Here is a 27,586-nt window from a genome sequence, read left to right as displayed (position 1 = left end):
TAAATTATCTGTGACGGGTGACCTTCAAAAGGGAAGCTGTGCCTCAAGACATAATTCAGACCTGACAGAATCAAAAATGAACATTTTTCTCTTATTGGTTTTTATTTACTAATTTTAAGGAAATTACAGAACAAACGGTAAAATGAAATAGCATTCAGTTCTTAGGCTAAATCAGTGATAGCCAATTGTAGGGTAAACATATCTACAGCTGTTACTTGTCCATTAATTGGAGAAGTATTTTGACACGAAGTGAACAAGCTCTGCTTATTTGAGCTGGGCGGAAACGTAGTGAATTTCGGTATTTCCGTCTGCTTGCTTCTGCAGGAGTTTGGTGTTGTCAGATGATGAGCTTCCAATATGGTTAGTTTGCACCAGTCTCCGTTAAAGCCGCACTCTAATGATGTGGAGGCAAATGTATTTTATCAATTAAAGTGTATGACTCCTCAACTTGCCTCTGCTAAGTGTACTGACTATGTTCTCAAGATATCCGCAAGGGTTATTCCATTCTTGCACCCTTCCAATTCCCAAACATAAAACCTCATTCCCTGATTTCCAAGATAATACTCTGCATGATGGTGCAACCCTTGCTTACTACAAATGAGTCGTTCTTTTCGCTCTATCACCCTGTCTAAACTTTTCTATTTTCTCTTAAATACAAGAATGCCTTGTCTTTAACCACCTGACTGCTTTCAGTTCTAACAATCCTACTCAACTCTTTCCGATAAAACTTATGTGCTCTACACTGCACCGAGACAACCCTTAGGCATGCAGCTAATTTTATTACCTCTCCCCATAACAACCCTTTGCCTCTTCATATTTCCTGACTGATCTTCAATCTCTGACACTGTCATTATCTTGCTTTACCTTGCTCCTCAATGTCCTTGGGCACTGCATGCTCTGCCCTTAATTTGTTTTCTTTCCATCTCTCCAAATGGTACTTCTCGGTTGCCTCAACAGATCATCATCCACCCCCTCTGCCGGATGATGTCCCCCAAGAGTTTGACCTGGGTCATCTCCTCCCTCCCCAAACCTAGTCCCTTAGCAACTTTACCTCTTTTGTGTCCAGTTACCATTTATGTGTTAAGAATACCCAAATGCTTTCGTACCCAACTTCTTAACCCCTTATGCAATCAAGAATAGCTACTTTAGTGCTATTTGTCATCGGGTCAGAAAAATGTCAGGAAGGAATTGTGTTGTGCACAAGGTGTCACAAGGACCCTTTGGAACCTGGGTTGGTCACCCCTGTTTCAGTTTGGTTTTTCAATTTATGTTTTTATTCACATTTTACTCATGAAAGGCTGCTTTTTAGTGATGGCGTTTACACATTTTATCAGTTGCTTTTATTCTAGGAAAGCAAGGAACACGTTGCTCGTTTAGCTTAGCCTTTGCACAACATATAATCAGAACTTTCTATCCAAGGCTAAGGAACACGGAGCACAATATGCCAGTTTGTGTCACCCGTTCAGGAGACAGCTTCTATCACCTAGACACAGCATTGCATTGGAACTCTATTACCAGTGAGGTATGGTTTATTATATGAATAGTGCACTGACCCAAGAAGGCCAGATGGTATTCCAGCGACGACTATCCTGAAACGCACGTTGTGTGACATGCAGCTCGGCTGACACTGATCTGCCAGCTTCCTGAAAGGATTGGCATTCCCACCGCAGGCTCATTCATGACACTCTTTCAGGTCTGGGGCTGGGGTTAATTCCTTAGATTTGGCCAGGCAGATGGTTACAACCTCTATGCTCTCAAAACAGACATAGGGCTATGTAGGAGCCTCTAGTACGTCTAGAACCACATACATCATGGTTAGACTGTTTATATTCTTTATCATGTTTGTAATGCTTATTAAAATGCTTTATTTCATATGCCTAATTATCTCAGTTCATTCTTTATATGCTAGATTGCAATTGTTTCAATAAATGTATTGAAAACTTATTTTGCATTTTTTGCCTCTCCTTGGCATGCATGAGTAACAGTGCCCAAGGGATAAGATCTATTTCCACACTTTCCCTGGGGAGTCGGAGTGTCATGCTCAGGTTGCCATAATCATCTTTTACCCCGATGGGTTTGGACGGTTGGGTGAGGCACTGTGAGCTGGCCAGGAGTTAGGCCGGCAGTTACAAACTCCGCAGACAGAGTCAGTCTCCCACAGGGTGCTGTTCTGCCGTCCTAAACAAACAGTCCTATTACCTAAGTAGGAACTGCACAACACAGGTACGATAAAGCCAGTCTTCCAGTTTACAATAGGACATTCTGCATCAAAAAGTCTTAACTCACTCTGAAAAGGTTGTTGAAGGAGGAAAGTTCCCCCTTCATTATGCTGAGTGATGAAATGTCTTGTGCGCAGCACAATTTTATTAGAATGCAGACGGTGTGTCTTGGGAGAAGTGAATGGCTATTAGAGTATGCAGAGGAAGCAATCAGGACTTATGATGGACATCAGAGTAAAGAGCTGCAGACGGTGAGGAGCAACAGCTCATCATCAACTGCATAACTGCACAGTCTAAGACACCAAATGAATCCCTCTATGGAGAATGTCAAGGTTATTTACTGTGTCAATGCTCTCTGACTGGTCCCACAGGAGTAAGACAGTGGCATTCCCTTGAAACAAATCACTACAATGTGAACAACCTTTAATATTAAACCTTCAAAACTGAAAAAGTCAAATAAGTCAGGGAAATATTAAGACTTATTTGTATCCAAAGCATGGAATCATGTCTTATGTGTGGCAGCTTTCTAAAGAGATCCCCAATTTTCAGAATCTTACCCACTTTTTGCATTATTGATCTCATCAATCTTCAGCCTAACTGGAGAACTGAATGCAACAAGCATTAGCAAAGCAAATTGGTATAATGTGAAGCATTAGGCATGGCTAGCATTGGAATGGATATGCATTTGTGTGGAAGCAAAGAACCATAGAACAATATTGGTGTAGTTTCAAAAGTGAGGTGAGTTGCACTGTCAAGCCAGACCTACAAATCCATATAGGTTAATAACTGCCCTCCTCCCCATCTGTGCTGCTGTGCCACAGAAAAACATCATAAATTATCCAATTATCTAAGACACACTAATAGCATTACAATTTCATGTGTGTGCTTCTGAAAGTTGAAGCTCAGGCAGCTGAATAAACAATATGATCACAGCACTTTTTAAGTACACAACTTATGCCCAATCAAAATATGTACTCCTGGCTTCCACTATGTGGGCAGAGCCAAAGCCCCTCTACTGGTGATTCTTACATAATTGTCTGTAGACAGTTGTACTGTCAAGCCAGATGATGAGACTGGAAGATGGAGAAAATAAAGCAACCTTTTTTCCTGAGCCCCGGAAGAGAAACCTTCACATCCCTTTGTGCTCCCTTTAGGGGGGCACTGCTACACAGGCCCAAACCAAATTCATCCAGCTAAACGCCGGGGAGCCAGACATAAAATACAAAATAAGCCACAAACTGTTTCAAATTTCAACCAATGCAACTGTCAAAGTTTCTTTAATTGCCTCATTTCGAGCACTGACTGTGCAACAGTCTACCGGGTGCATGTTCCTAGGAGAGCATTCATGGCAGCCTGCCACCATGTTCCCCCGATACAGATTGTATATTGGCCAGAGGGAAGAGAGGGGGGTGTAGGAGTTCAGAGATACTTAACCCAAATAGCAACTCTTTGGAGAAGAGTAAAGAGAGTTGGCCCACTTTCAGCTCTCAAATGGTATAGACAAACCCCTTTATTAAGGTATTTTGGTACCTTCTTGATGACCCTAAAAAAAGCTTCAAAGCTCTTGAGGGGGATTGGGCGACCTGGCACTCCAACAAAGTGGCAAAGCAGGCAACCTACTGGTTCTTTCCCCTGATGTCTGCTACTGAGCGTTGATAACCCTCCCACCCCTCCCCCCGACACACACAAGATTCGCACATTAATATACATATTATGGAGAGTCAGAGGAGTGCCAGGTTGGTTCACAATGTAGATATCTTGCAGCTTCAACTTGAAGATACAGGGGGCCAGAGGTGATGTTCAGTGGAATGATGTCAAAAGAGAGAGCAGTCTCTGAAGTCCCCTCTATTATCCCCTTACTATTCTTAGAATATCACAATATTAACCAAATGGTTCCTCTTTCAAACAGATTTGATGCTCTGGAGGTACTTGAACCCTCAGATGCTTTTGGGAGCCATGGTAAATTTCCAGTTTTTTATGGTGCAAGATTTTATTCTGAGCACTGCTTTGTAAGTAAAATCAGTTGAGTATAAAGGAGTATCATGTGTGATCAGATGTGTGCCACGCCATGGAAGAAAAGCACTGGGCTTTGGGGAAGGGAATGGTTGAACTTTAGGGGTTGGGAGCATAGGTGCAAATGAAGTTCTCTGCCTCACTGAAGGTGATGTGAAACAACAAGATGGTAGTGCAAAGGACAGAGTTGGTCCAAAGCATAAAGGGAGATAGATGGACAGTCTAGCGATGGACCTCAACAAACATTTCAAATTAATTTGGAATGATTTCAAATTTAGCTGCAACATGTATATGGGGGTATATACATTGACTTCATTTGTAGACGTTATATATCTTTTTATTTACTATGTTAAGCTTAGCACATAACTGCCTCATGCAGTAGTTTTATAGCACTGGGTGTTGGTTTATGGGGGGTTACGTATCGGCTGTAATCAGCTGGGAGACTCCTGGAGGGGTATCTGGGATGGTGGGGAGCAAGTTGGGGAAATAAAAAATATTTGTCCTCCTCACCTAAGCAGTGCCTTCTCTTGGGAATCGGTTAATTACTACAACTAGGAAAGTGTGAAAATGATTTCATGTAATGTGTCCGGGTTGCGCATAAAGAAAAGGCAGAGATATGGTTTAGAGTTTTTATAAGTAAGCAGGGCCTATTTAATGGTATTACGGAAAAAAACATCTTACAAAGGCAGGCCTAAGGGCAGAGGCTGAAAGTAAGTCTTATATTCTAGGGGTGGTTTGTACTTCGCAGATAAGGTGCAATGAAGAGTCGGACTCCTGGTAATAAGTAATGCCAGGATTAATGTAATTTTGGTCAGAGACCGAAACGAACAGCAGATAGATAACACTTAATCAGCTGGTGCAACATCGTTTTTTTGTGTTGGTTTTTATAGTCCTAATTTTGATGACCCGTCTACTATTATACAATTATTCTTTATTAATTTCATAGTAAAAGGTATAGCTCTAGGATTGGTTCCTGGATGGTGGGCCAGTTAGAGGGGCGATTATGAGCTGGTTAGACACTATTCAGCTGCCCTCGCTTTACCTGCAGGATCAGGCAACTATGCCTATAAATACTACAGAGAAGGAGATTATAGGTGAGACATTACAGAAGAGAATACAAGTATTGCTAAAATAATGAAGGGGAAAACCCCTGGCCCAGATGGTATCCTGGAGGAAGTATATAGACAGCTTGCTGATCCGTTAGTTCTAATTTGGAAGGAATTATTTAACTAGGAGGCAACTACAGTGGTTATTTTAAAACTCAATGAGGACCCTTTGAAGTGTGACTCATACAGACCTAGGTCAATGTTAAATGCTGGTTACATGGTCTTTGCAGGTATACCAAATAAAAGAGACTCTCAGGTCATTGGGAAGTTGGTCAATGGAGACAATAGAGGCTTCATTCCTGGTAGACAGCTAGGTGAGGTGACTCTTCAAGTTATAGGGATTATAAACATAGCTATCTTCCGAACTTTGCTCCTGGCAATAGAGGCCATAGACGCAGCAAAAACGTGATCAAGTATGCTGGGAATAACTGTGGGTGTGTTTAGGAAACTTTGGTGTATCATAACCCCCGGCAAAGATTTGTGTAAGTAACTGTCACCCAAAAGGTTCTAGTAGGTAGAGCTATGTGGCAGGGGAGCCCTCTCTCGTCGATTCTGTTTCATTTGTTTATTGAATACCTAGCTGAGAAACTCAGGTTCGATGAGGCTATAATTCATTTTGAAGAGCCGAGGGTGTGGAAGAAAGTTGCACCAGATGCAGACATATTCCTGTTATTTACTAAGTGCCTAGAGGACTCGCTGTTTATTACTGAGTACGCAGAGAACGCGGTGTACAAATCTGAAGAAATCGTGGATAGTTTGGGTGCCCTTATTTCAACAAGGATAAAACAGAGGTAATGGCATGTAATATGGTTGGGGAAATTGAATAGTCTGTCAGCGCCACGGAAAGAATGAGATACTTCGGAATTGAAATCTAACACAGCATCAACTTAATTCCTACAGAGAATCTCCCCTTGTCGATTTATGACGGAGTTAACTTAGTTAAGATGTGTATCTTGCTTAAAATCTTGCTTTTAATAACATTCCATTCAGATTTGACCCTAAAGCCCTTTCAGCAACAATTTTATTTTAAACTTCTAAGGCTCTGAGCCTGGAAGAAGTTAAGAAGCAGATTAAGAAAAGGAGGGCTGCAGCTTCCATACATACAATCAGTGCTTCAAGTCGTCCGGTACTGAGTACCGGCACTTTTTTATTTTGAGAGGGAGAGTACCTGCTCTTCTAAAAAAAAATAAAAGTAATACTTTTAATTGGAGAGTAACGGGACTTCTCAGAAACAAGCAGGTACTCTAATACAGAGTACATGCACTACTATTTTTCCATTTCAAGCACTGCATACAATTACACTGTTGAGCATATCAACATAAGTCATTTAGGATGTTACTGGCGCATTTAGAAGGGTGCTCATGTCCGCGATTTCTTTGCTGAAGGTGAATAATGGGTTCCTCCGTGAGTTCGGCTCTCCCAAGTTCTTCCAGAAAGTGAGGTTCAAGGGTTTGGGGAACAGTTTATAACGACATTGCTCTAATCTGGTACTCCGGAGCGCTTTTTTAGGTGCTTTGAGTCAGCCACTGAGGGACGGAATTATCATCTAATTATGTAGACTGGGAGACTTAATAAGGATTGACAGCTCAATATCCTAGGGTCTGTTAGATACTGTGCCCAGAGGGAAACTCTCCAGGTTTAAATATAACCAAATTTCTTTGTGGTATTGTGGTACATGGGACAAAACAGGATAAAGTAGGATAGTGGGGGCTTCTTGAAAGAGCTCCACTCGGAGGGGGAACTCAAGAAAGAGGTGGCAAGATGGTACAGTGCACTGCTGAGGATAAGGAGAGACCTGCCATGCACAAAGTATGGGGTGGATAGTTGCTGGATGTGGAGCTGAAAACTTTATGGCAAATATTTTTGAATATTCTTTATACTATTGTAGGCCCAGCTAAGTTAAAGAGGAATCATCTTTTTACCTCCCACAGAGTATATTGGACCCTGAAAAGACTGGCTAAGTTGGCAGAAGGTAACGAGCTGAGTTGTAAGTAACGTGCTGCCCCTGATGCTGACGATGTGCATATGTTTGCCAATTGCTCAGAGCTTCTTTCTTTTTAAGACGCAGTTAGAAAGATTACAGCTGCAGTGATTCTTCAAAGACCGGAGGTAAACCAAACTATTGTGTTTGGAGTAGATATTGAGGACACGGGCAGGTGAGCATAAATAAGAAGTTGATATTTTACCTTATGTTGATCGCCAGGCATGTAATTTATAACAAATGGGTCGGGCGATCTCCATCGAACGTAAGACTGGTTAAATGAGGTATGCATGGAAAATAAGATTGATTGGCTTGCTTCTCAAGTGGGAGAATACAATTTTGGCAACAACTAACTGGCTAGATCAGTGGAAAGGGTCTAATGATTATGCCATGTGTTACACTCACTGATGCGCGGGCAGTAAATGGTCTCTCACAAATCAGAAAAAGGGGGAGTGAACCCCATCAATCTCTGTATCAGGGTCTTTCCAAATCAGTTTTGCGAACCCCCAACCACCATGTGTCACCATAGTGTAAATTATCTCCACTGGGATGATATAGTGGATAATTTCATCATTGGGTCTCGTTACCCAGCTACTGGATTACTGAGTTAAAAACAAGCACACCAAGGAGAAATGGTCTGGGTGACGGTATTGAGAGGGGGGGGGGGTGGAGGGGGAGTATTTGGGGGAGGGTATGTGTAAAAAAAAAAAAAAAATAATAATAATAATAATAATAATAATAATAATAATAGTAAAATTACCTCCTACACCTTCATGCGTAAATTTAATGAGGGGCAGGGTAGGGGTAAGATTAAAATCAGAAAGATCTAATTTGAACCCAGTGGTAAGCAATGGGCAGAATGCATTCCCAGGGAGCTTTCTGAATGTTCCCAAGGCGTGGTTAGCTCTGGTAGGCTTTGACCTAAAAAAAAAAAAAAAAGGCAAAGTGAACTGTATTCCCAACGAAATCTTATTCTCTGGAAAAAACTTCAAAATGAATTTTGCCTTTCCCAACACACCATGTCCTTTTCTGCTAATTAAAACTTTAAAAAAAAACTGGTGTTAACTACCCAAATAAAATTACTTCTGACAAAGTCACTAGGAACGTTATCAATGAAAGGAAACAAATGCTGCCCTTGTACCTACAACTTGTGCTCTCTTTCTGAAAGGAACCTATCAGGGGTGGGTAATTTGCATTTTTCATTTCAGGTATATTCAGTGCAAATGATTGAAATCTTACATTCTTTGTTAGGAAAAAAATAATCCTGCTAAATATTCTCTTTTCTTAAAGTCTCGGGTACTATGATTCTCTATCACAGTTTATTATTGCAATACTGAAATCCTGTTTACGTTTTTTTTTTTTTTTTGCCAAGTGTATGAGGGCCTCGTTTCATGCAAGCATACAGCAGGGCAACAAGAGATAACCTTTTTAGATTAGGCATTTCGCTCAGTTCACCAGGGTGACCTTACTTAATCAATAGCGGTTTAATTTATCAGAGTAATGAAACTGCATCGCACCAGCCCAAGAGATGTTATAAAACCCAGGAAGAATCAAGATGGATGCCCTCTTCCACCTTCAATAGCCTCCGCAAGGTCAGTGGGCTGACCTTTTGACAACGGCTGATTGCTGATACCGCATGAAATGAGTGCTTGCTTATCATCTGAGACAGGTTTCATTGTGTCGCTATGTGCTAATACTGTCTGCACTGAAATAGCATTTCCCAGGAAGTCGGAGGTTTTGTCAGTGCGCAGATGACGGAGCCGTGTAACACAGAACAGTCAGGAACTGAGAGAACAAACTTCCTCATTTGAAATCTGCGTGTGCTGCAGCCCAGTTGTGCAAGCTTGAAAGGATGCGTTTGAAGAGGCTTTGGCTTTGTCTTGGCAAATTAAAAAAATATTGTCACATTTTCAACAGAATAGTAGGACTGACTGCTCAAAGAGAAAACCGGGTACAATGTGCCCCCAAGATACTTTTGTCACTCTCTTCCCCATCTCTTTGCAGCATGTTCCTTTCTGAGCCTTTCACATGTCTCTGGCTATAGCACCCACCCTCTGCTGTCTGCCCTTACTCGGTCTCCCGTGGTCCTTGGTACCCTGGCATACTTCCTCTCGTGTACACCCTGGCCTCCCTCGTCCTGTGCCTTGTCAGTGTGTGCCCAATGATCACCTAGATCCCTTACTATACTTCATTGACCTCTCTACACCTCTTGCACACCCCAATACGCTACCTTCCCACAACCTCGGTGTAACAACCTCTCCAACCTTGGCCTCAAACAGCTCGTCACGACCCACTCCGCAGGACACACACTCGACCCTATTTTTTCTGCCAGCAATCACGTCACCATCAGCCACACCACCTAACTCCACTGGACAGACCACCACTGTATCCACTTCTCCTTCAAGAAACCCACAACACACCACCACCCACAACAGATCCCCCACTGCAGTTGGAACAAGGTCACCGAAGACCAACTTATCGTGACCCTTTCCAGGAACCCACCCATCAGTACCACTGACACAGATGCAGCTGCCCGCAACTTTAGGCAATGGGTTGACACCGGGGGCCAATATTCTCACCCCAATCAAGAATCCCTCCAACAGACGCACCAACAGAAAGGCCTTCTGGTTTACCGCCAACCTCCACGAATATAAGCAAACCTGCCGAAGACTCAAAAGAAAGTGGCACCAAGATCAGACTATGTACAACCACACAGCCTTCAAAAACGCCATCCGCACACACCACCAATTCATCTGAGCCACATAGAGAACCACCTTCAAAGACGGACTCAACAACAACGCACACTGCCACAAGGAGCTCTTCAACATCGTGAAGGAACTCTCAAATCCCAGCTCCAACGACATACCGCCATCCCAAGACCTCTACGACTCCAAAGCCTCCTACTTCCACAGCAAGATTGCAGACATCCACAAGAGCTTCAGCACCCAAAACCCCGACCCCCGGCAACCACCAACACCACAGATTCACCTCTGACCAACCTCCTGCTCTCCAGGAACCCCGTCAACGACAACAACACCATCAAAATCAGGAACACCATTCACTCTGGCTCTTCATCTGACCCCTGCCCTCACCACATCCTCAACAAAGCAAGCTCCGTCATTGCAGCCCAAGTACGGAAGATCATCAACAGCTCCTTCGAGTCTGCCACCTTCCCGGAGAGCTGGAAACATGCCGAGATCAATGCTCTCGTCAAAAAAACCCAAGGCGGACCCAAAGGACCAAAAGAACTTCCGGCCTATCTCCCTGCTCCCCGTCCCGGCAAAAGTCATTGAGAAGGCTGTCAACAGACAACTAACCTGCTTCCTTGAGGAGAACTGCACCCTGGACCCTTCCCAATCAGGATTCTGCAGCAACCACAGTACCAAAACTGCTGTCATCGCCGCCACCAATGACATCAGAATCATACTGGACAACGGCGAAAACCACTGCCCTCATCCTCCTGCACCTCTCAGCCGCGTTCAACACCGTCTGCCACCACACCCTACGCTCAAACCTCAGCAATGCCGAATGGATGAAGAGCAGCTGCCTCAAACTCAATTCCAACAAGACAGAAATCCTCATCTTCGGTTCCCACCGACCACGCACGAAACCTAGGATTCATCTTGGACTCGTCATTATCCATGACCCAGCAAGTCAATGTCATCTCCTCCTCCTACTTCAACACCCTCTGCATGCTCCAAAAGATCTACAAATGGATACCCACCAAAACCAGAAGAACAGTCACCCAGGCACTCGTATGCAGCAAACCGGACTACGGCAATGCCCTCTATGCAGGAACCATGGCCAAACTCCAGAAGATGCTGCAACGCATTTAGAACGCCTCCACACGCCTCATCCTGGACATCCCATGCCACATCACAGACCACCTGAGAAACCTGCACTGGCTCCGAGTCAACAAGAGAATTACATTCAAACTCCTCACCCACGCTCACAAAACACTGCACAACACTTGACCAGAATACTTCAGACAGCTCTCCTTCTACACCCCGACATCTCCGCTCCGCCGACCTCGCCCTCGCAACCGTCCCACGCGTCCGCCGAACTACAACTGGCGGTAGATCATTCTCGCACCTCACCCCCAAAATGTAGAACACTCTTCCCACCCACCTGCGCTAGACCACAGACCTCCTTACCTTCAGGAAACTTCTCAAGACCTGGCTGTTCGAGCAGTAGCAGCACATTCTCCCCACCCCACTCTCCCCCCCCCTCCTCCCCAGCACCTTGAGACCCTCACGGGTGAGTAGTGCGCTTTACAAATTCATGATTGACTTGAATTGCTCATTTTTCCTCTCATCTCTGCAGTTCATACTAGGGGCATCAATGTGCTATCTAAATACCAAACCATCTTTGCAGCACATGGAATTGTGTGTCCACTGGAATTCCTACACTTCTTATCCCATGAATACCATGACTGTGTGTGCATCCTGCACCCGCCATTGTCAATCTCAGCCCCTTCTTCATCCACAAATCAGCCTATCCATCATATGTGATCTCTGCATTCACCGATTGCCCCCTTTTGAGAGGGGGGGGGCATGCATGTGCCCTGTCGCGGTGCAGCACAGGCAAGTCACAACCTCTTGCCCTGTGCACCCCGCAGCACTCAGCTGTTGAAACACCCCTCCTCCAATCACTTACTCCTTAGCACCCGTCCATCCACAGCCGTTGCTTCTCCCTACCTAACTGGAAAATGTTTTTAACAAACCCACATAGTCCTCCCACACCAAGGCCCACTCCTGGAATTCATGGGCTGTGAAGGTTTGCTCTAACATGCAAATGCTGTTTCACAGATGCACAACCAGTGTTATTATAATTCACAGGAAAAGCACGAGTCAGAATGTGTTAATTCAAGGGAGAGGCAGCCTAGATGGAGTGACCGCATGCATGTGCTTGTCCATTTACCTAATCATGTGTAAATTCCTTTACCTACACACTGGGCTTTCTCTTACCCAAACAAATATGCGTCGCTTTATATAGATATATGTTTACACATCTAGAAATCTATTTATAAATGACCCTCTAGAGAAGACAAAATTGTAAGAAATACGATTAAACAGTTAAGAAGAAATATGATACTTGTAGTTTATTCCAGATACAAACAGAAGCCTTCCGCTTGCTTCGGTCTCCCATGGCAGAATCCCGGGACCCTCCAGCACCCACCCCACATTCCAATGCCCCCACATTCCATAACAACGTTCTGAAGATTACCTAGACATAACACATTTCCCTTCCTAAAACAGCAAAATTAAAATAAGAGGGAAACTATAAATAAAATTGCATAATCACAAATACACTGAAAAAATAAAGAACGAAAACAACAAAAATAAAATAATAACAGAGTATGCAAAACAACTTTTATACAACATTAACACTAAATTTCTAATTACACAAAATATCTAAGTTTGAACAGTGGACAACGTTTCCTCGCATTAAATTTCACTCTTGAAGCAACAGAATCCCTGTTCATTACATTGTCACTATAATTCCTTTGATCTCCAGCCACCCCTACCTCCTAATAGGTTTCTTCAGAGGCTTCAGCAGGGACAGACTGTCCATAATCTCTTTCGATTCCCACACACTCAACAAGTCGTGCAAATTCCTCACTAAAACCACTCCAACCTGCTACCAGGTGATCAATACACTTCCCTTCATTAACGTCATCACGGTTACCACAGCATTTCGCAACCCTTCTCACATTCCACACTTTGCCATCCTGCGTAACCACACTATTCCTTAACAGCTTGACCACCTTGATAGCCTTTCCAAATGTGCTTTTAGTCTTTCTTACAAACCCAGGCTTACGTATCTTAACCCAATCTCCAACTACAAAGTTAGGTTCCTCACACATTCCACTTTCTGTCATAGATTTCCTTAATCTTCAACTGTTTGCCATTGACCCTTTCCCTGACTTCTTCCAGAGACACATTTTCCCATTCTTTGCCACGCTTCCTCTTGAGTCATCATGGACATAACTTCGACACAGGATGTCTTCCCCTCAACAATCTGAAAGGACTTACACCTGTTGTGGATTGTGGAGTAATACGATAATGCCATAATATTTCTCTTAACTTTTCCTTCCACAGACCTCCAAAACTACGTGCCCAAATAATGCTGTTTTTAAGAACACAGTTAAATCTCTCCACCTGTCCGTTGCCTTGTGGTTCATACAAGGAGTAATAACTTGTTTAATGTTGCTGTACCTAAAGAAACTCTGTGTTTCACCAGCAATCAATTGGACCCCATTATCCGAAATCAAAACTTCTGGATAACCCTCCCTAGCAAAAATGTAATTGAAAAATTCTATGATAATACCCGTCGATACACACAGAACCATTTTTACCTCTGGCCACTTGGAAAAATTGTTGATAAGCACTAAAGCATAACGTGCATTAGCTGGAAGAGAATAAAATGGACCAATAATGTCAAATCCCAATTTCTGCCAGGGAGAGGTCGGCCAGGAGACAGGTGCCCAGAGGTGCAGGCACAGTTCTTAACATTTTTTCTGCGTTTGATACACAAACATCACATTCTCTGACAATTCTGTCTACCATTTTGTCTAATCCCGGCCACCAGAAACATGTGCGTACCAAATGTTTCATAGATGACATACCCGGGTGCCCCTCATGGGCTATACTCAAAATGGTCTGCATCAAACCTCTCGGAGGAATGCACTTCCCTTTCTTGAACAACATCTTGTTATGCACTTCCAGTTCATCCCTAACCTTAGCAAACGGTTCTAATTCCGCTGCAACCATACCTCTACCAGGCCAACCATCTCTCACATACTTTTTTACCTCCTGCAATACACAATCATTTTTCACACAATCCATCCATTCATCTTCTTTGATGCTCCCAAACTTTACAGTCATGTATCCTGACACAGTGGAAATTACTTCATTCTCCAACAGCTCACGGAATTCATTATCCTCCTTTGTCTCATTCTGTGGAAGTCTTGACAGACAATTTGCCACTGCATTACTCCTCCCGACACATATTCAACCTCAAAACAATACTCTTGCAATCTTGACACAAGTCTGGCAATACGAGCTGTGGCATTTCAAACTCCGCCTGGAGAAAGAATACCCACCAAGGGTTTATGATCAGTTTGAAGAATGAACTTCGTACCCCAAATATAATCCCTGAAATGTTCAACAGCCCAAGTACATGCTAACAATTTCTTCTCAATTACTGCGTATTTTCTCTCTGTGTCATTGAGCGTACGTGAGGCAAACAAGATATTCCACCTGTCCTTACCACATCTTTGAGATAACACGCCTCCAATTCCATACATGCTCGCATCCACCGTCACCACACATTGCACCCCCACACTGAAAGGTCTCAAAGTTGAAGCCCCCACAATTTCCCTTTTAATTCTCTCAAAGGCTTCACTTTGTCTTTCCGACCACATGTACTGGACCCCTTTCCGTGTGAGTTCTCTCAAAGGTTCCATTTTTGTGGCAGATTTGTCGATAAACTCACTATAGTACTCACATAATCCAGTAAATGATAGTAGTTTCTCCTGATTATCAGGAGCCGGAGCATTTACAATAGCATCCACCAAAGACTGTTTTGGAACTACACCATTGCCAGATATGGTATGACCCAACTATTCCATAGATTCGGCAACAAACGTACACTTTTTTCCCTTTAGAGTCAACCCATTCTCCCTCAATACATTACAAACATTTACCACATGTTTTGTGATCTTTTTCATCCCTGGAAAAAATTAATATGTCATCTTGAAAACATTTGACATATTTATCCATGTCTTTGAACAAGTGAAACATTGCCCTTTGAAAAACTGATGCCGCAGAGGCTAATCCAAAGGGCATCCTTTTGAACTGGAACAAGCCAAGCCCTTTTGGGGTGATAAAAGCTGTAAGATGCCTTGAGTCCTCTGTCAACTCTGTTTGATGATACGCTGATCTTAAATCTAGGGTGGTGAAAATGTTCGCTCCCTCTAGCAGACTGATCACCTCGTTGATTTTAGGCAGTGGGTGACAATTCACAATAATGTTCGTATTCACCGCTCTCAAATCCACGCATAACCTCAAAGATTTTTCGAGTTTACGGGTCAACACAATTGGAGAAACCCATTCAGAGGATTCAATTTCTTCTATAACATTGTGTTCTATCATCTCTGTCAAAATGTGTATAAGTTCTTCTCTAACACTTATAGGCACATTCCGGAGTTTTTGCACAACAGGTTTAGCATTAGTCTTAACCTTTATCTTATGGCTGTAATTCACCAATTTACCTAGCTTATTGGTGAAAACTTGTGGAAATTTGGAAATAATCCGCTCCCTGTTTTCCCAACTTCCTACTGCCAAGACAGGTTCCCTGCTCCTGGGGTTCAAAATTATGTTCAATTTACCCTGATCCTTCCAACCCAAAACATTCACATCTTTTGTTGCCACATACAACTTAATATTAGCTTTCCTTTCCTTAAACACGATTTCCGTCTACACAAACCCCATAACATCAATAGTTGTACCTTCAAAACTCTCAGCCACAATGTCAGGTTCATTTAAATCAGTTGTGTCCCAAATTCCTTCAAACATACGTTCAAAATAATCCTGCACAGCAATTGTCCACGGCGACCCCGAATCTGCCATAAGTACTAACTTTCTTCCTGCCACTAGCACCTCACACATTGGTCGTTTTGACACATTCCCATTTTCGCCATCACCACTCTTCAGCGACAACACTGTGCCACTATGTTCATCACCTTTCCCCTCACCGCCCCATCCATCCACTTCACATTTTCCAACATTCACACATGCCATTTTCCCTCTCGACATGTTATATATTTTTTTTACATCTCTGCATACCCTAGCAAAATGTCCTACTCTACCACATTTCTTGCACTCCTTTCCAATAGCAGGGCACTGAGATGACGACGCTAAGTGATTCAAACTACCTCACCGAAAACAAGCATGTTTATCCACCCTGTCATACCTTTCTTTTTTTCCTACAACACTGTTACTAGCACTTAAATTACTATTGGAATTCCCTCTCACAGCACCCACAACATCCAATTCCATATTACCAGTTTTGTCAGACTCTTGTATAGTTTTTATCAATTTTTCTGACTGCTCTAAAAGTTTAGCAATTGCAATAATATCTTGTAGTTTAGGATCTCCCATAACCCACAAATGTTCCTGAATTTTCCTACTTTTTACATGCACAATAATTTGGTCTCTGATCATTTTATCAGTCATTTCTCCAAAATTACAATGTACAGATAAACCACACAGTGCCGTCAAAAAATCATCAAAAGTTTCTTAAGGATGCTGTATTCTTGTGTAGAACTTGAATCTATTCAATGCAATGCTTGGTGTAAGCTTGAATCTATTTTCGATCTCATTAATGCTTCTTTAAACACATCCACATCTCCATCGCCTTGTCCCAAGATAGCAACAGGTGGTAAAGTTCTGAACACCATTTGTCCCTCTGAGCCTAAACTATGTAGCAAAATATATTTTTTTCTTTCTTGGGACATGTTTTCATCATCCATCGCCTTCATATAGGTCAAGAATTCTTCCTTCCATCTAGACCAAGGCATAGGTGGATCACCTTTTGTTTGCAAAAATTTAGCCGGTGGTTCAAATTGCATCTTGAAAAATATAGAGTAATGCTGGAAGTTTTTTTTTTTATATATCCTTTTTTTGTCTTGTAGTATAATATATTTTGTAGGTAAAATTAAATTCAAATACAAGTTGTTCACTATTATTCCTATGTGTGAGTCTTTCTTCGACTTTTATTGCAGTGCCTACAGTCCTCTTTCTATTATTACAGCAGGCAGGAAACCGGAAGCCCAACACTGGAAGTCCAGCAAGCTCCACCAGCTGTTCACAACAAGATGAGGTAAGCCGCTGTCTTGATTAATGCCAAACACGACGCGCAGCTAACGCGTCTCTAAATACGCGCACTGCAGCGCGAGTTGCTCCCAAGATTCCGATAAACAAGAGAAGCACGATGAGAACACTGCAGTGCGTGTTTCTTAAGCCGCTGAAACAGAATGCTGCCACGCGTTAAACCACTGTGCATGCGCAGCGTGTTTTGAACGTCGCTGTATCAACGGCTAAGTTCAATGTCGGTACAGTAAACCATACAGTAACTAACATTATAGTTACCACACACGGTCCGTCCTCAGCCAGGTGTCCTCCTCAGCCATACGTCATTGAGGGCCAGACGTCGAAGGTTTCAGTAACGCAAGAGAAAGATTTTTTTTTTTAAACTCACAGACGCGTCCACAATAGAGATACTGTATATCCAGCGAAAGTATCTCCAAACTCTTGTCGCCACTGTAAGAAATATGATTAAACAGTGGAGAAGAAATATGATACTTGTAGTTTATTCCAGATACAAACGGAAGCCTTCCGCTTGCTTCGGTCTCCCACGGCAGAATTACGGGACCGTCCAGCATCCACCCCACATTCCAATGCCCCCACATTCCATAACAACGTTCTGAAGCTTACCTAGACATAACAAAAATACATACTTCGAAGGTAAGAGAATGGCCCCTTCCTCGTTCAGTATACAGGACGAAGGACGCCCAGCTCCACATTATACAGGTATTAATGAGCAGTTCTGTGACATAATCTGCAGACTCAGATCCAGAAACAGAATTTTGGCATATAATTGTTTTATGCCTTATGTGTTTATCTCTGAAAAGCAGCGCTTATGTACAGAAATGGTACCACTCAGTGAAATAGGCAGCACTGCACAACAACATAATTTCTACACAAAACGTGTGCATGAATACTAGAACACTTAAGTAAAAAAAAAAAAAAAAACACACATCTTTGAATCTATTTTATTCCACCTGCACAAGATTTATAGAATATTGCACTCCCACCTGCGTGCTATAGTAATTGTACAGATTGTAGAGTTTATTGGCAGGGTTTGTGCTTCTGACATGCAGGACACCAGGATTGAATAATTATCCTTAAAATGTAGGCGCAGCTCAACGACATGTCTATAGAAACACTATTTTTTTTTATTCACAGAGACATTTAAAGCGCTATATAAAAAGTGTCCCCCTACACAACTAATTCATTGTTCCGTGAATGCGATCTCTGATTAAAACCAACTCCCCTGCCTCTGACCAATGGACCCCCAGGCATACATTATATAGCTAGCACAGGTCATGGGGCAGGACTGTGGGACATGGAACTTGCAGGTAATAATTGATGAATTCAAAGTAGAAGAGATTGTGTACACATTGTTTGATAGCTACTAGACAATGTTTTATGAACTCTAGAAACCCACATTCCGCTGTATAGAACACAACAACTTGGTAAACATAAAGGCCCGTAAATAACGTCTCTTTCGATGTGGCTTTCATAGCTCCCTGCCCTTGTTCGCCTCTCGGGTCCTTTGAATCCAGACATGTATAAGTAATTATTTTATGTACAGAGACCCTGTCTGTATAATTAACCACATCAATCTCGTTTCACGACTACTCAAGTGTCACCTATAGCTCATTCACCCCCCACCACAGACATCTTTTTTGATAATAGACCCCCAATTTGTATTTCTCCCTACTCGGGAGGCTGTATATGTAAATGAAACGTTTCAAATTAGATATAAGGTACATAGAATACACAGGATTTTGTACTCACTGTATAAACGGCAGTCATTAATTTGGTTATAATCGGTGACTTGTGATGCACCAAGTCGGCAATTGAAAAGAAAAGACGTCAGAACTCTACTGTTGTGATGTCGAGTTCTGACATCACAATGCATTCTACCAGAGCCAGCAGCTGAGATGAAAGGCAGGTGATGTCACAGAGCATAACTAAAGCAGCTGTTGAAAGCCGCAAATGGAACACTGCTTTATATTATTCTAATTTAATAGCTTACAATGACAAGCAGAAAGAATATGTTTATTTGTTGCTCTCCTCAGAAAGGAAAGCTGGAATCTTTCTGTATGTTTCTACAATGAGCAAATCCAGCATTTTTTTGTATTGAACTGTTTCTAATATCTGTTTGCGACAATACATAACAGGTTTTTGATGTGCTTAATTTTGCACTAGAGGTTTTATTTTTATTCTTCATGCTTGCAAGCATGCTCGCTCTTTCATATAAAAGAGCAACGCACCAAGGATTTATGTGGTTTGTGGGAAAGGAGACAGTGTGACTGTTAGAAATGGTGTCTCTAGTTGGCAGAGATATTCACCTTTGTTCAGAAAGGGACCACAATCCTAGTCAGGGTAAGTCACACACAATCCAAATTATCCTGTGCCCACCCTCTGGTAGCTTGGCACTGAGCAGTCAGGCTTAACATGGAAGGCAATGTGTAAAGGATTTATGCAATAAATCATACAGTAACACAGTGAAAACTCCACAAATATATATGATATTTATCTGGTTAAATTAAGGTAAAAACAATAAAGATTCAATAATCACAAGTTGAGATATAATTTTTGCAAGATTAAAAAGAGTCTTAAATCTTAGAAATCAACAGGTGTCTCTTGTTTGCACAAAGTACCAGGTTTGCGGGAAAAAAAAAAAAAAAAAAAAACACACGGAGTCCGCAGAGGAGGAGGTGCGTGGAAAAATAAGGTGTGCATCGGAATTTCTGGTGCAGCACTTTCAATGCGTCGTTTCTTACCAGGCTGCAGGGGGCTTTGCCTCGATTTCCGGCATGCCATTTTGGTTCCTCACTGCGATGCAGGGATCTTTTTGATGCCCCGGGACGATGCGTGGAAATCCTGGGCATGCGGGACAAAGTCACAGGCACTGCGCTGATCCGGGAGGCGATGAGTCAAATTTTCTGTCATACGGCAGCCATTGCGGTAATTCTTCACTTGGGAAGTCGGGCTGCATCGTTCCGGTTCAGCTGTGTGTCGATCCGATAGGGCTGTGTGTTGAATTTCCGGCCGCAAGGCAAGCGCTGCGTCGATTCTTCACTCAATAACTCGGGCTGGGTCACTCTGGTTCTGTTGTGCAACGATTTCTCGGTCACACCATGGCTGTCTCTCATTTCCGGCAGGCTGTGCATCCATTTGCGACGCACACAGAGTTCCATGAAGAGATTAAGTCTTTTTGGCCCCAAGACTTCTGAAAACAGGCGGTAAGCTCAATCCAAGCCGCTGGAGAGCACTTCTCAGCAAAGTCAGAGGGCAGCAGGGCAACAGCCCTTCTCAGAAAAGCAGTCCAGATGAGTCCTTAGGGAAGCCAGGCAGTTCCTCTTGATAGGTTGTAGGTTCAGGTGCAGTAGTGTCTGATTTGGTGGGGTCAGAGACCCAGTTTATATATCCAAAAATGCCTTTGAAGTAGGGGGAGACTTCAAAGAGTGATTTTGAAGTGCACAAGTTCCCCTTTCAGTACAGGTCTGTCTGCCAGGGTGCCAGTAGGGGGTTTGGCAGTCCATTGTGTGAAGACAGGCCACTAGCCTTTGAAATGTAAGTGTCAGGCTCTCCACCCTTCCAGCCCGGGAAGACCCATTCTCAATGGATCTCCATTGAGCAGGTGTGACAGAATATCCTGTGTTTGTGGTTGTCTGGGTGAAATGAACAAGGAAGCTGTCAGCCCAGCCCAGCCCAGCCCAGAGGTTGATTGGAGACAGGATGTCAGGCACAGATGGATTTTAAGTGCAGAGAAATGCTCACTTACTATTTTAGAAATGCAACTTATAGAAATATAAAATTCAACCTCACCAATAAGCAGGGTTTTCGATGATCATTCTGGCCATACTAAATATGAGCGGGTTACCCTTTTCTGATCAGAATCTACCACTCAAACAGTATATGAGGGTAGCCCTAATGCTATCATATGAAAGGAGCAGGCTTCATAGCAGTGAAAACGAATTTAGGAGTTTTCCGCTACCAGGACAGATAAAACACACATGTCCCTGTCCTGCTTTTACCTACATAGCAACCCGCCCTATGGGTTACCTAGGGCCTACCTTAGGGGTGACTTATGTAGAAAAAGGGGAGTTTAAGGTTTGGCAAGTACTTTTAAATGCCAAGTCGAAGTGGCAGTGAAACTGCACACTCAGGGCTTGCAATGGCAGGTCTGAGACATGGTTAACGGGCTACTTATGTGGGTGGCACAACCAGTGTTGCAGGCCCACTAGTAGCATTCAGTTTACAGGCCCTATGCACATGTAGTGCACTTTACTAGGGACTTACAAGTAAATCAAATATGCCAATTGAGAATGAACCAATGTTACCGTGTTTAAGGGAGAGAGCACATGCACTTTAGCACTGGTTAGCAGTGGGAAAGTATCCAGAGTCCTAAAGACCGCAAGAATGAGGTCAGAAAAAGAAGAAGAGGAAGGCAAAAAGTTTGGGGGTCACCCTGCAGAGAGGTCATTTCCAACAGTGACCATATATTATATTGGGCTAAAGTACACCCTGGCATACATGAGAAGTGATTGCAAAGTCGCCTTGGAGTTTCATAACCTTAGATAGGAACTTTGCCTTCAGGCTTGTTCTTCTATATGCTTATGCAACTCCTTGGTGACTTGCAATAACTTGATAATGTACAGCAAGGAGTACTTTATCCCTTCTATATGCAGTGCGCTATGTGTATTGGCTTCAGCTTCCCAAGGGTGATATTATGACAGCAGTCTTGAACCTTTTACCAGTGCCTGGTCCTAACTAAACCCTGCAGCTCCCCTTTTAAAACAGCTCACATACCCCACAGCCACTTATGTCCTGGTATATGAAGAGGATTCAGGGTGTGTATGTATGATGGCTATACAAAATGCTAGTATTAAACATACCATCAAGGGGGCACTTCAAAAAATTAGAATAGTCCTCCTGTACGCATAAGACACCCCCTTTCTGAACACTAGACTTATACAAGCAATTTCACGGTACTCCAAGGAAAAAAGTTGGTTTCTACAGGTCCCCCGCTTGCTAACAGGGGAAAGGCTATCTCTTGTGGTTATAACAGACATCCCATGCCCACTTCTATGTCAAGCAATAGACTACAATTTTCTTTATAACCCTCATTTAAAACAAGTAATAAAACACTGTTTAAACAGAGGGTGGTGTTCACAAAGTAAGTCACTCTGCCTGTACACATAATGGCTCCTCCTCAAACTAAGGGATTATCAACCGCACGTAAACCCTCCTCCCGCATGTCTACTGCATGCAGGGAAATATAGTACAGGAAGCCAAAAGCATCAACTTGTCTGTTGCTGACCCACTTTCCATTGGACTTATTCACCAGACATGTTTTGGGAGGAGATGAGGTAAATTTGAAAGGGAACATTGCACACATCACACACCTATCTTCCTCCTCCAACTTGAAAGGGGACGGCACAAGTGAGCCTCCCCATCTCTTAGTAACATCTCTTAGTAACACAACCCCAGAATGGATATCATACCGTCTGCACTCAAAAGCAATCCCAGGAATTTATATTTTTTGTACAGTGATCTAATGAATAGGAAAAATAAGTGTGCAATACAAGCACTGTTTAGGTGGAAGTACACAAGGTCTATCTAATCAAATTGTATAATCCTAACAACCAATATGTGGGTGTAACCAAAGTCCCTGTTGGTGATGCTCACATCACTGTCCTGCAACAGCTGCAATATCAAGCCAGGCCATGAAAAACAAGCATTGGCATCGCCTTTGGGACCTTGTAAGTGTTTAGCCATGGGCCAAAAAGCACCTTATAGACATTTAGCTCACGGAACAACGCTATGCAGGCTCAGCAGTAGTCTCCCTAAAGCCCAATGCGTAAAGTCACTTCAACTTTACACAGAGTCGGCCCTTCTCAGTCAGACGGGCCCCATCGCCACCTGGCACTGCCCGCCCTGCATGAAGAAGGCACGTTTCGGAGCACTTCACTAAAAGTGTTGGAAAGCACTTACATGCCTGGGAGTGTTGGAAGGGTCGTGGAGCACCGGATGAGATTCCCCTGCACAGTGCTTAGCACAGCTGTTTCCCCAGTAGGGGGAAGGTGGCATCAGCCAGGCATTCTGCAGGAAGCGGTTCGTCCATGCCCGCTCCAGCAGCCCTGTCACTGCTTGCTCTTCTTGCTGCTTTCCTTCCAGCCCAGCCACACAGGCTCTCCCATTCCCTCTACAGACACTTAACAAGAGGAACTGTGCTGGGCAGGAGAAGGACCCAATACGCCAAAAAACAGCTGCTCCATAAGAATACTGTTAGGCAACGAAGATGGAAGAACAAATTACTCAAACCATTAGTATCACTCAGTAAGATGAATGCTTACAAGAGAATGCAAAGTTCCTGACGAGTGCAGCACCAGCCCAAGCCTGCCACACTTATCTGACTACTGTCATACTGTACAGTAGACACAGAAAGGGGGCTACAAGTACACGCTGGCAGCCATGTTGGTATAGTGCATCTCTAGTGCATTCTGTGTGCATTTCCTCTGTTAGTCATAACCGCCACACGTGGTGTAACAATACTAACGCATTAGCAAAGCAGCCCGCACTGACGCTGCTTTTGTTTAAGATGTAAGCACCCCTTATCTGCTATTTGTCCACAGTTTATGCCTTTCTTAGTTACAGGCAAAACAAGTAATAAATATCACAGGTGGTGGACTGGAGGGAGAGCGGCCAGGGATAAACAAATGTTGCAGGACCCGAATACTCATGCTTAATGTTGGCGCCCCTGTATGCTTTTAAACAAGCAATAAATGTTGCGGGACAAACAAAAATGAATATGAAGCTAGAAGCACAGTGTCCACAAAGGGGGCGTCGTGCTGCTGTAACAAAAGCCCTGTGGACTCCACAAGCATACAATTAACCCAAGTTTGTTTACACAATGTACCTGGCTCTACCTCCAAAAGCACACACGCCACTTTGTGTAAAAATAAAACGAATGCATACGAACCCTGAAGCATGGCACACAGACTCCGTGCTGCTAAAATAAAAGCTAAAACAGTAGATGCTGTCAGCTGAGCGTCTTTCCCTCGAAAAGCACCAAAACACACTGTTCTGAACACACAATCAATAAATAAAGTAGCCTGTCGCAACTAACCAAAAGAAACAGGAGGAAACAAGTACATGTAAAAGGGCCAGTAGATATGGGAGTATACCAAACACTGAAAGGAGGGACAAATACAGCCAAAGCACCACTGAAAAGCCTTTGTTTTCAGATCGGCTCACAAAAGAACCAATTAAAAACGATTGGTGTGCTCAAGGCCCATAGAGGAGATACAGAATGTCTCGAAGGCAGCACATGCACTCTGCCTGGGCTCAACCTAAAAACTACAAGAGTGAGATAAAGAGGCAGGAAGTTTAGGCTGGTAGAAGGAGGAAGCAAGAGATGAAATGAAGACAAGGATTCTTTAAGACCACACTTAATTTTTTACTCCGAATCAGGCTTTGGATTCCCAGAATCCCTGTCAGAAAACATGCATAACTGCACTACTCAAAGAATGCTCACATGCAGAACTTTTTGACTGCTGATCTGCTCTCTCTAGAATGAGAGCAAAATACATTCTTACAAGACCAGAACACTAGAAACTTTCAGACGGACTTGAACCAGGAAAATACGAAAACCTTATTCAAAATTTGAGACTCTGTAGACACATATTGCAGTAAATATTGTCTATTTATTTAGAATAGCCTCAGGTTTTGAGATGTACATGTTGCTGCGAGAAACCAGATTGCACTGATCCAGTGGTATATGGGTGACGCTCATGCCTATTATTAAAGTGCTCACTTGTTATGAGTAGCTATCAATCCATGCTGCTGTAGGTGACCTGCACATTTCAGCTGTGTGTTTGACTATGCCTATGTGTGTTGAATGAAGACATATCGGTGGGATAGGGCCTAGAGAAATTATATTTTACATTCGCAAAATCTCACAAAAAACAGAAATCTTGCTTTACATGAATGTCATGTAATCTTACAAGATTTCACTGGCTTAAAATTTCATGTTTTTTTCCGAGTGGGAGACTGATTTGCACTGACAATGCCTCACTGGTACCACCAAAAACATAGTTCAAAGACATTTCCTCCTCAAAATAGCCTCTTTCCAGTAACTTTTATGATTTCTGAACATGATATTTTTCGTTGTAAACAACTTTCACATGAGATGTCAGTAGGCACGTTTTATGCAATTTCACATAATTTGTGCCTATTCTTGGGTGTGATGTAAGCATTCAAGGCTGCATCCTGTGGTCAGATATCCTGGACTGATTGTGCTGCCTGTGTCCGTGTGTCATGGGTGTTTATGAGAGTAGTGTGTTTGAGGGTAAGAACGTAGGGTTTGTTAATGTTACATTTTGATATTTATTTTTCTAGAGCAGTTACCATAGGTTCTTCCACCCACAGATAAAACCAGGGATGGGCGGTAAACTCTGCTTCACTGGCGCAGTTATGCCTAGTCTGCGCTCCACTTGGGGAGCATGGAGTTTGGCAAAAACTTCACCAACCACCAGGTGATGGAATTTACCGGCGTCCACCCCTAATTTGACATCTGGATGTTAAAGCAGTTTTGCAGCTGAAGGCATGGAACATGTGTAATTGCGATTTCTCGTCTTTGCCACACGCTGACAGTTCCTAAACTCCTTTGGCAGTGAGATAGTGCTTTAACTTCCTGAGGGAGTGCACCATGGTGAAGGTCGCATTGTTTTCATAGGACAGCAGCTTCTAAAACACAGCCCATAATATTCCACCTACATCTGCACACAAATGTGATTTATAGTGCACAGTTCAGGGAAATTAAAAATAAAATATTCCATCTTACTCAAAGTCTACTTTGCTTCCTATCATCACTGTAATAAAGAATTTGGGGAGTCACATCAATCCTGGGAAAATGTGATTCTGTGTACTTACAATGCATTTTACTGGACAAACTTGAATATTATACACATATCTTAAGGTGTGGTGTTTTAAAAAAAAAAAGATTCCGCAATTATTCGAAGCACAGGTGTGTGTGCAGAAGCTTGGAGTAGCTGGCACAACAGAAACGAAGGAAAGGAGATGGGAGGGTGACTGACAGTTTTTGTAGCTGCTTCTGCAAAGTGCCTCAAGTTAGATATTGTGAAACTGGCCCCTCCTGCCTCTGCACGGTGGATGAGAGGGTCTTATGAACACCTACAAAGGAAAATGTGCACATGTTCTGTGACAAGCCCACAACAGCCAACTGACAAATTAGCAACCTTTTCCAACCAACTCCAACCTATGAAATGTTTTTGAAGCGAGGGAGTCAATAAACACTGCGAACTCTATTAGTCAATCCCAAAACGAGAGTTAACCAACTAATCCAAGTTCATTATGCTTTGCCACACCTCCTAGAATATAGTTTCTACTTCTCGATGGCTGCAAGTACTTTCAGTGCCCATGCTTGTTATGTTATGTTACACAGTTTTAGAGCGCATGGATACCCTCGGGTTTCCCAGCGCTAATGGACCATAACCACAGAAAGGGATGAAGAAGATAAAGTGAGAAAGAGACCTAAAATACCCATGTTTTCAGGGTCTTTCGAAACTCCATTTCTTGCCCCATCAGCCGAATTTTGAGGGGCAACGAGTTCCAAAGTTTGCCAACTAAATATGTCAAAGAGGACCCACCCCATCTGGCTTTATTTTTGGTACGGTTGCTAAAGCTACTGTAACAGATCTCAAATCTCTGTTCGGCTTATAAAAAGTAGCCAAATTCTTAAGGAGCGGCGGCCCTCTGTCATGTAAAGCCCTGTGGATGTGACATAGGGCCTTATATTTAATCCGTTGTTCAACCGATAACCAGTGCAAGGACGCTAGCCCAGCTTGCACAGATAACCTTCTCGGAATATTGAGTAGTAGCCAAGCTGCCGCATTTTGAACTCTTTGTAATTTCTTTTTCACATAGACTGGGGAACCTAAGAAGAGGCCATTCCCATAGTCTAGTCTTCAGAGAATAACGACCTGCACAATAATTCTTCTAGCCAATGCCGGAAGGATAACAAAGACCTTCCTGAAAAAGTCTCAGTAGGGCAAAGCAAGTTGTAGATATATGCCTAGCATGAAGGTCTAACTTCAAAAGGGGGTCCAGACTGACCCCCAAACTCTTAACTTGCTTTTTGGGAGGTGGAAACTCACTAAGTGCCCAAGGACATGTACAAAGGATTCCAGGCCTTGGTTCTGGACCCAAAATCATCACTTCCGTCTTCTCCTCATTTAGTTGCAATTTGCTCTGGGTCATCCAACCTGAGACTGCTTGCATGCACGCAGAAAGAGTGACACCTTCTGAAGTCTCATTGGTAGAAAAAGAGACCACCATTTGGGTGTCATCAGCATAAGATACCAAAGCTAACCCAAATGATTCCAC

General features: G+C 43.0%; 1 protein-coding gene and 1 long non-coding RNA gene across 2 annotated transcripts in view; one reads left to right on the top strand and one right to left on the bottom strand.

Moving 5' to 3' along the window:
* MRPS5 (mitochondrial ribosomal protein S5) overlaps positions 1 to 27,586 on the bottom strand; it is a 495,636-nt gene that overhangs the window by 183,684 nt on the left and 284,366 nt on the right. The window lies entirely within an intron of this gene.
* LOC138297335 (uncharacterized) lies at positions 7,286 to 17,173 on the top strand. The gene is made up of 3 exons (XR_011204035.1): positions 7,286 to 7,325; positions 7,401 to 7,494; positions 17,136 to 17,173. It is a non-coding gene; the product is annotated as an uncharacterized lncRNA (long non-coding RNA).

The sequence above is a fragment of the Pleurodeles waltl genome, chromosome 5, assembly GCF_031143425.1.
Source record: "Pleurodeles waltl isolate 20211129_DDA chromosome 5, aPleWal1.hap1.20221129, whole genome shotgun sequence".
NCBI classification, from domain to species: domain Eukaryota; kingdom Metazoa; phylum Chordata; class Amphibia; order Caudata; family Salamandridae; genus Pleurodeles; species Pleurodeles waltl.
The sequence above is the reverse complement of the archived record's forward strand: the minus strand, read 5'-3'. Positions and strand labels throughout refer to the sequence as shown.